The following is a 10,163-nucleotide window of genomic DNA, read 5'->3' as shown; positions in this document are numbered from 1 at the left end:
TAGACAGTGTTGCAGTTCTTATGTGCTTTTATTAGAATAGAATTATATTATTTATCAAATTCCTGCATAACATAAAACTTGAAGGCTGTGAATATATATATATATATATATATATATATATATATATATATATATATATATATATATATATATATATATATATATATATTTTATATATATATATATACATATATATATATATATATATATATATATATATATGTGTGTGTGGTTTATGTGTGATGGGTTAATTTTAATATATTATCGTTAACTCTGTGTGGTCATCCATTATTTTGTTTTTTATTTAGGAAAAAAAAAAATTAGCACTACTATGTCTTTCTTGTATTTGGTTTTACACATTTTTAAGGTAATTTCAGTAAAATTGCATCATTTAAAATTTGCATTCTCTCTTCTTTGTTAGATCACTTTTTTATACGGGCTGTCAGCTTAATGATCATTTTATTTACTCTTATAAGAAAAATTATCGCCCACTGAATCTACATTATGGGAAGTTTTAGTCCAGAATATTTGTAAACATCTTGGTTATCATTATTATTATTATTATTATTATTATATTATTATTATTAGTAGTAGTAGTAGTAGTAGTAGTAGTAGTAGTAGTAGGAGTAGTAGTCTACACAACCTGTCAAAAATGACTGTAAATATTTAGTAGATCTATTATTATTATTATTATTAGTAGTAGTAGTAGTAGTAGTATAATTATTATCTAACTATGCTGAAAACGAAGAAAATGTTGTTATTATATATGTGTATAATATATATGAATATATATAAGAATACATATATGTGTGTGTATATATATATATATATATATATACATATATATATGTGTGTAGACACACACACACACACACACATATATATATATATATATATATATATATATATGAATATATATGAAAATACATATATGCGTGTATATATATATATATATATATATATATATATATATATATATATATATACATATATATATGTGTGTAGACACACACACACACATATATATATATATATATATATATATATATATATATATATATATATATATAGCCAGACATTTACTTTTTATTATATATGGTTATTATTATTGTTATTATTATTATTATTATTATTATTATTATTATTATTATTATTATTATTATTACTTGACGATTCTGAAAACGACAAAAATGCTCGGTTGTGTCACCAAACACCGGATATTAGTAGCAAGTGCTTTGCCGCGTCAAAACTGTGAGGAGGAGGAGGAGTAGGAGGAAAAGGAGGAGGAGGAGGAGGAGGAAGATGGTCATAAGAGTTTCTTGAGGTTATAACCTCTTGTCATCTGCTGGTGGACGATGCAAGGTTGATATTGGAAGTAAGCAAAGGCATCATAGATTTATGGCCTTTGCTGTAGGCGATATTGCCTCTTCGCTTGCTGACGATTGCTTAGTTGCTGTTGCTTCTTCTTCTTCTTCTTCTTCTTCTTCTTCTTCTTCTTCTTCTTCTTCTTCTTCCTGTTCGAAAGAAATTAGGAAAAAATGATAATATTTAATAAAAAAATTCTAGTATTCCATTTTGGAGAACTGATCATTCAGTAAAAATACCACTGTTCATTATTTGAAAAAAGTATAAAAAATTAAAATAGCAAATCTAGAACAAATAATTCTGGATTTGCTTATTCAATTTAAACTTTTTCAAATAATGAACTGTGGTATTTTTACTGCTTGTTCAGTTCTCCATCCAAAATGGAATGGTCGTTTTTCTTATTAGATATTATTATTATTTTTTTTTTTATTTCTTGCAAAGATGTGCTTTTTTTTTCTTTAAAGAAAATTTCGTTAGCATTTTTACTGCATGATTAACTCTTCTTCCAAAATGGAATAGTCGATTTTTCTTCTTAAAAATTATGAATTATTTTGAAATTTCTTGTAAAAAATTATCATATATTCTTTTTCTTTTCTGTCAAAAATTAACAGTGGGATTTTTACTGTATGATCAAGTCTCCTTCTAAAATGTGATTGCCATATTTTCTTATTATAATATTATTTTATATTCATTGTAAAAATTAGCTTATTTTCTTTTTCTTTCAAAAATTAACATTCGGATTTTACTGCTTGATTGGCTCTCCTTCCAAAATGGAATAGCAATTTTTTCTTAATAATTATTATTTGTTTTTAGTTATTTGTAAAAATAATAGCTATCTTTTTTAAATATTATTTTTTTCTTTTTTGGCAGTAGCTTCATTTGTCCTTGATATCTTCTAGGTCTTCATCATAATCATCATCTCGTCATACGCTTATTGACGCAAAGGCCTCGGTTAGATTTCGCCACGCGTCTCTATCTAGAGCTTTTAAATCAATAATTCACCTCCTACTTCATGCTTCATAGTCCTCAGCCTTGAAGGCCTGGGTCTTCAAACTCTTCAAGTGCCTTGTGGAGCCCAGCTGAAAGTTTGGTGAACTAATCCAACTTGGGGGAGTGCGAACATCATGCACAAACCATCTCCATCTACCCCTCACCATGATCTCCTACACATATGGAACTCGAGCCATCGTTCTTATAGTTTCATTTCTAATCCTGTCCTGCCATTCAACTTCCAATATTCCTCTATGGGCTTTGTTCTCAAATTTACAAAATCTATTGGATATTGTTTCATTGTCATACCACGACTGAAACTCAGCAGCTGATTATTTATTTATAGTCCAAATTCTCGTGATGATCATAATTTGATACATCAAAGAGATCACAGAAAAGAAATAAAAGGACAAGAACAATTCAATTCTTTATTTCCCAATGTCAAGCTAGACGGAGTCAGACGACCCCATTGACTTTGGTAAATAAAACAAATGTAAAAGAAAGTGGGCGATTAAACAACAGGAAATTAAATTTTACGCTAAGTAAAGACAGAAGGAGTTAGGCTAAAAGAAATAGATCAACGGCAAAGACTGAGAAAAAAAGAAAAATTAAAGATATGAAAAGATAGAAAAAGGTTCGAGAAGGAAAGGAACACTGAAGATGATAATTAAGGAAATGAATAAGGAAAATTAAAATACCTTATATGAAAGGGGAAAAGTTAAAGAAACTCAAATGAAAGGGAATTTTAGAAACTCAAATGAAAGGGAAAAGTTAAAGAAACTCAAATGAAAGGGAAAAGTTAAAGAAACTCAAATGAAAGAGAATTTTAGAAACTCAAATGGAATTTGAAAATTACAGAAACTCAAATTATTGGGGAAGATTGAAGAAAAAGAGAGGACATGAGGAGACTGAAGGAAAGTAGAAGTGTGAAGATTCAAAAAAAGTAGAAGAAAAGGGTAGATTTAAGAAAAGGGGAAGTATAAAGATAGGTGAAAATAGTTCCAAAACGAAATGAAGTTAGGACAAAGACAAATAAAGAAAATGATATAAAATGAAAAGACAAGAGAAGGGAATCGTTAAGTCACATTCGATCTCATAGGAGAATATGAAGTTATTGCATTGTTAAAGCATTTCTATCACTTATTATTTGAATCAGCACGAGTAACTTAATACACGAAATCAGCACGAGTAACGCAATACACGAAATAAGAACCAGTTACTCAACACACCAAATCAGCACGAGTAATACAACACACCAAATCAGAACAAGTTAAACCATTCACGAAATCAGAATGAGTAACGCAAAACACGAAATCAGAACGAGTAATGCAATACACGAAATCAGCACAATTAACACAATACATGAAATCAGAACGAGTAGTACAATACACAAAATCAGAACGAGTAACGCAATACAGTACAGGAAATCAGCACGAGTAAAGCAGTACACAAAATCAGAGCGAGTAACGCGATAAACGAAATCAGCACGACTAACACAATAAACGAAATCAGAGCGAGTAATGGAATACATGAAATAAGAACGAACAACGCAATACACGAAATCAGAGCGAGTAACGCAATGCACGAAATCAGCACGAGTAACACAATGCATGAAATCAGAGCGAGTAACGCGATAAACGAAATCAGCGAGTAATGGAATACATGAAATAAGAACGAACAACGCAATACACGAAATCAGAGCGAATAACGCAATGCACGAAATCAGCACGAGTAACACAATGCATGAAATCAGCACAAGTAACGCAATACACGAAATCAGAACGAGTAAGACAATACATGAAATAAGAACGAATAACGCAATACGCGAAATCAGAGCGAGTAACGCAATACATGAAATCAGCAGGAGTAACACAATGCATGAAATCAGCACACGTAACGCAATACACGAAATCAGAGCAAGTAATGCAATACATGAAATAAGAATGAGTAGCGCAATTCACGAAATCAGAACAAGTAACGCAATACACGAAATGAAAACTAGTAATTACATTTACGGATTCAGAAAGAGTAACGCAATGCACGAAATCAGAACAAGTTACGCAGTACACGAAATCAGAACAAGAAACGCAATACACGAAATCAGAACTAGTATTTACATTCACGAATTCAGAAAGAGTAACGCAATAAACGCGTACCATCGTAAGCCCGAGGGAGAGAAAATTTACGCTTCTCTCTTGGCCACATATTAATATTCGCATTGGTCACCTTTACGCATATTCATATTCATATTGAGATTTATGTTTATGCATGTGTATACCGGCACCGGAGAATGAGAGGCCTCGCTGGAAGTGGTCAAACACAGATCCCGAAATAACTCCACCGTACAATTTCCCTTCCATAATTCTCGGAGGCGCCTAGAGCTGGCATTAGTCATTAGATGGTACTGCTTCCGTGGAATGTTAAAATGTATGTATATATATTCTCTCTCACTCTCTCTCTCTCTCTCTCTCTCTCTCTCTCTCTCTCTCTCTCTCTCTCTCTCTCTCTCTCTAATCTTATGTACACTTTTTTTGTTTTACACCCCAGCCACAAGTGTGTGCGTTTGCTTGCGTGTAAGCGCACACACACACCGTTGTGTTATATATATATATATATATATATATATATATATATATATATATATATATATATATATATATATATACATATATATTATATGAATATATATATATATACATATATATACACAGTATATATATATATATATATATATATATATATATATATATATATATTATATATATATATATATATATATATATATATATATATATATATATATATATATATATATATATCTCCTAAATAATATGTTGATTTTATTAGTGTTAGAAGAATAGAGAATATGCAAAAATTTATTCTCACCATGAGAGAGAGAGAGAGAGAGAGAGAGAGAGAGAGAGAGAGAGAGAGAGAGAGAGAGAGAGAGAGAGAAGGCGATATTAGACGAGACCTCTTGGAAGCAGATAAAATTCCCGAAATATATAAGTGGCCACTAGATCCCATAAAACACTGGAGTGAAAGAGGGCCTGGATCAAATGGTATGAGGGAACTCACTCTCACATTTATTTCTTTTATATATTTTATTCTATTTTATCTGATATGTATTTTCTTATATTGCAAATTCTTGCAAATTCCTGTTTCTTATATTGCACTTGTAATGGCCATGCACGTTCAGATTTTTTTTTTTTTTTTTTTTTGTATTTTCAGAAAAAAAAATTCTATTAAAAAACTGGTAGCTGTTTTTGTTTACTTCCGTGTAGTGGTATCGCGATTCGTAATCCAATATGGCGAAGGTTGTTATTGTTCTTAAAATATTTTATTTCTCCTTGTTTCCTTTCCTCACTGGGCTATTTTCCCTGTTGGGGCCCCTGGGCTTATAGCATCCTGCTTTTCCAACTAGGATTGTAGCTTAGCAAGTAATAATAATAATAATAATAATAATAATAATAATAATAATAATAATAATAATAATAATATTGAGAGAAAAATGAAAATGTGTGAGACGGTTTAGGCGTTTGTGAATGTCTATGGAATCCATCTCACATTTTGGCAGAAGATTGATAAATACGACCCTCGGGAAATCGTATTACATATTTCAAAACTTCTTTTTTTCTACGAGGCGCAGAAGGATTTTAAATATATTCATGAATTAATATGGCAGCTGAGTATCCATTGGCTATATGTCATGTGGTATATGTATACGGGTTAAGAATACTTTGAATCATGAGTATTGGAATCTGAAACAACGGAAATGAAATTTAAATTTCAGGTCTCTTCATGGTGTCATTCATTCGAGGTTATGATGATAAAGATTATATTAATCATGCATCTAATAAGTGAGTAAAGGTTATCATTATTATTATTATTATTATTATTATTATTATTATTATTATTATTATTATTATTACTTGCTAAGCTACCACCCTAGTTGAAAAAGCATGATGCTATAAGCCCAGGGGCTTCAACGAGGAAAATAGCCCAGTGAGTAATGGAAACAAGGAAAAATAAAATTTTAGGAGCAGTAACAACATTTAGATAAATATTTTCTATATAAACTATAAAAACTTTAACAAAACAAGAGGAAGAGAAATAAGATAGAATAGTGTGCCCGAGTGTACATATAAATCAAGGCTTTATTCATTTGCTAGTACTTTGAGATATGAATCTCAATTTTCTTCTCTATGAAATGGAGCATATTTTGACAGAAATGCAACTGAAAATTGCAAGACCCACATGAAAATTATGTAAAACTAATGACTGTTTAACAAACTGAACCAAAAGTTTCCCTATTATTACATATGGCAAGATTTGGAAACAGGGATTTTGTATGGGGGAACAAAAACTAATGATTAATACTACAACAGTGACAATGTATGAATCATGTTTAGTTAAAACAACTAGTGGAAGTAATGCACCAGTGCTGCAGTGATAGCAATTGCTATATTAATATAAATTTTTTCTTGATAGAATTTATAATTTGAAGAGAAAATTATGTGTTTTGATAGCTCATCATCATCATCATCATCATCATCCTCATTATTATTATTATTATTATTATTATTATTATTATTATTATTATTATTATTATAAACGAAGATTTACATATAAAAATTAAACACTAATGATAGATGTCATTACAAAAGGATATCCTAGTTTGATTTACTCTAATCTGAGACATCACATCTCAGTTGCACGCCACTCGGCTTTGGACAATATGTAAGGCAATTATCATTAACCTACATCACTGTTGATTATTAATCCCCCCCCCCCCTGCCTTTCATTGAAGTACGGCTGCTAGTCATGGTAATGTTCCTGCATAGGGAATAACCAAAGAAAATTAGAATATGAAAATTTTAAAACATTTTATGGAGAAATCCCATTACGAACAGTTTTTCAGATATAAATACTGTAGTTAAATTGCATCTAAATGTTAATCTAAATGAAGTAAACTGTATCAATAATTTTAATTTATTGATTATGATTCTTAGTAATAAGAATCAGAGTTTGAGTAGGCCGTATATTGAAACTGCATCTAAATTTTAATCTAAATGAAGTAACCTGTATCAATAATTTTAATTTATTGATTATGATTCTTAGTAATAAGAATCAGAGTTTGAGTAGGCCGTATATTGAAACTGCATCTAAATTTTAATCTAAATGAAGTAAACTGTATCAATAATTTTAATTTATTGATTATGATTCTTAGTAATAAGTATCAGAGTTTGAGTAGGCAGTAAAGTAGGTTAATTGTTTTTCCACTTGTGTAATAGCAAAGTCAGTCATGAACTTATGCCTATTTTGACGAATATTCTTCTAATGGTAGGCCTCGTAACTGGTATCAAGTGATTAAGTTTTGTAAGAGATACTGATCTGAATGTGAAACATTCTAAGGTGGAGGGGTTTTTGTACTATTCAGCTTTGGCTGATGGTTGGGGTTTCTGAAGACTGTCGTCTAAAATGAAATGACTAGCAATGCTATAGTTTCAGTGAAGTTTTACATTCAACAATGAGGTCACATATGTTCTGCTTACTTGTCGGTTTGTTTAGTATATTTATAGAATTACGCAAAACGTTATGTGTGGATGTGTACATTAAGTTTATGATTGATCAGGATATCGGTACTGTTGTAGTTATTGTTGTTTATTCGATAAAGAAATACACAATGATGCAAAAATGTATATATTGTTAGTAATGACAAACCTCTTGGAGATGTGAGAAATACAGTATGTATGTTAAAAAAAATTCGTGTACTTTTATGATGTTTTCTACTGTTAATTATCGCTAATATTATCAATAAGTCCTGATTATTAATTTTGAAAATACGTTTCATTTTAAATGCACTTAGAAATCGGTAATTTTAATCAGAAATTCCGTGTAAAAATATGCTTTTCTCGGCTCTATTTCAGTAAAATACAGGTGACCGTAATTTTACCCTACTCTGTTATTATATTTTACGGGTTGGTGAACGTAATATCTCTCCTTAATGTCAATATATCCGTTTTTAAAACGGTAAATGCTTTGCAACATTTATTCCAGGATGTTTACCGTGTTTTACTGCAAATGTTTAATAGTGTAAAGTAAAAATAAAGTCCTCTAGAATTAATTTCCCTTTTCAGTAACAGCCTGGTCCCCAGTTTAAAGTCCGTTGCTCTATTGGTTGCTTAGACCAAGATCTAGAGCCGGAGTTCCCAATCTTTATGTTCTTCTGTACCCCTTTGATACTCTTATAGATTCCTGTGTACCCACAAGATTGAAGATGAAAGGGGGAAACAATGAAATAGATATTGATATGATTTTATTTTTAAAAATCATTGCAGATTATGTCATGTATTGTGCAGTACTGGCTAATCTTTTAGATCCAATGTGCCCCTTGAAGAGTAAAAATATACCACTGGGTGTACATGTATCCAAGGTTGGGTACCCCTGGTCTAGAGAGTACTATATAATCTTTAGACTTTGGATTAAGACACCCATTTTCTTGATGAATCAACAGGGAATCATTATCGTTTTTTGTTTACTTGAAAAAACCTTATAAGTCGATATTAACTTTATTTTTCATTTGTCATTCCTCTTTTCACGCGTCATCATACTAAACTTGATGCTTCTTCTTCTTACGTGTTCCCTTGTGAATTCAACAATTTTTTATTTGCATGATTTTGTGAGTTCCTTTGTTATTATTATTATTATTATTATTATTATTATTATTATTATTATTATTATTATTATTATTATTACTTGCTAAGCTACAACGCTAGTTGTAAAAGCAGGATACTATAAGCCCAAGTGCTCCAACAGGAAAAATAACACAGTGAGGAAAGGAAACAAGGAAAAATGTGATATTTTAAGAACAGTAACAATATTTAAAATAAATATTTCCTATTTAACCTATAAAAAACTTAAACAAAACAAAAGGAAGAGAAATAAGATAGAATAATGTGCCCGAGTTTACCGTCAAGCAAGAGAATTCTTAACTCAAAGCAGTGGAAGACCATGGTACAGAGGCTTTGACCCTACCCAAGACTAGAGAACAATGGTTTGATTTCGGAGTGTCATCCTAGAGGAGCTGCTTGCCATAGCTAAAGAGACTCTTCTACCCTTACCAAGAGGAAAGTAGCCACTGCACAATAAAATTGTAGTATTTAACCCCTTTGGTGAAGAAGAATTGTTTGGTACTCTGTGTTGTCAGGTGTATGAGGACAGAGGAGAATCTGTAAAGAATAGGCCAGACTATTCGGTGTATGTGTAGGGAAAGGGAAAGTGAACCGTAATCAGAGAGAAGTATCCAATGTAGTACTGTTGGGCCAGTCAAAGAACCCTATAACTCTCGAGCGTTAGTATCTCAACGGGTTCATGGTTTCCCCTTTTGTGTTCCATGGTTTTCTCAATGTTTCACGTTCAGGTTTAAATACCCCTTTTCTTCATCTTTTTCTCCTGTCATTGGTGGTGAATAAGTGATTAAATCGTTTTCTTTGGTTAATCACTTTTAGTTTTGAAAATATCAAAACCGTATTTAATCGCTTTATTTATTCATATTATCTTATTTTTTCGCCATTTCATAAGTGCCTTGAAAAGTGCCTTGTAATTTATCGGTTATTACGTAATTAGTGACGTAATTTAAAGTGGGAATAGTTACCGAACATAATTCACTTTCAGTAAAAGAGATTTGAAAACACGAACAGGCTGACGTAAGTCTCTTTATTCTATATATTAGTTATCTGTTTTAATGTTGTTAATGTTTTTTAAAATATTTTTTAAAATTATTTTATTACTTCTGATATCGTTTA

The sequence above is a fragment of the Palaemon carinicauda genome, chromosome 3 (genome assembly GCF_036898095.1).
Source record: "Palaemon carinicauda isolate YSFRI2023 chromosome 3, ASM3689809v2, whole genome shotgun sequence".
In the NCBI taxonomy this organism is placed as follows: domain Eukaryota; kingdom Metazoa; phylum Arthropoda; class Malacostraca; order Decapoda; family Palaemonidae; genus Palaemon; species Palaemon carinicauda.
Note: the sequence above shows the minus strand (reverse complement) of the source record.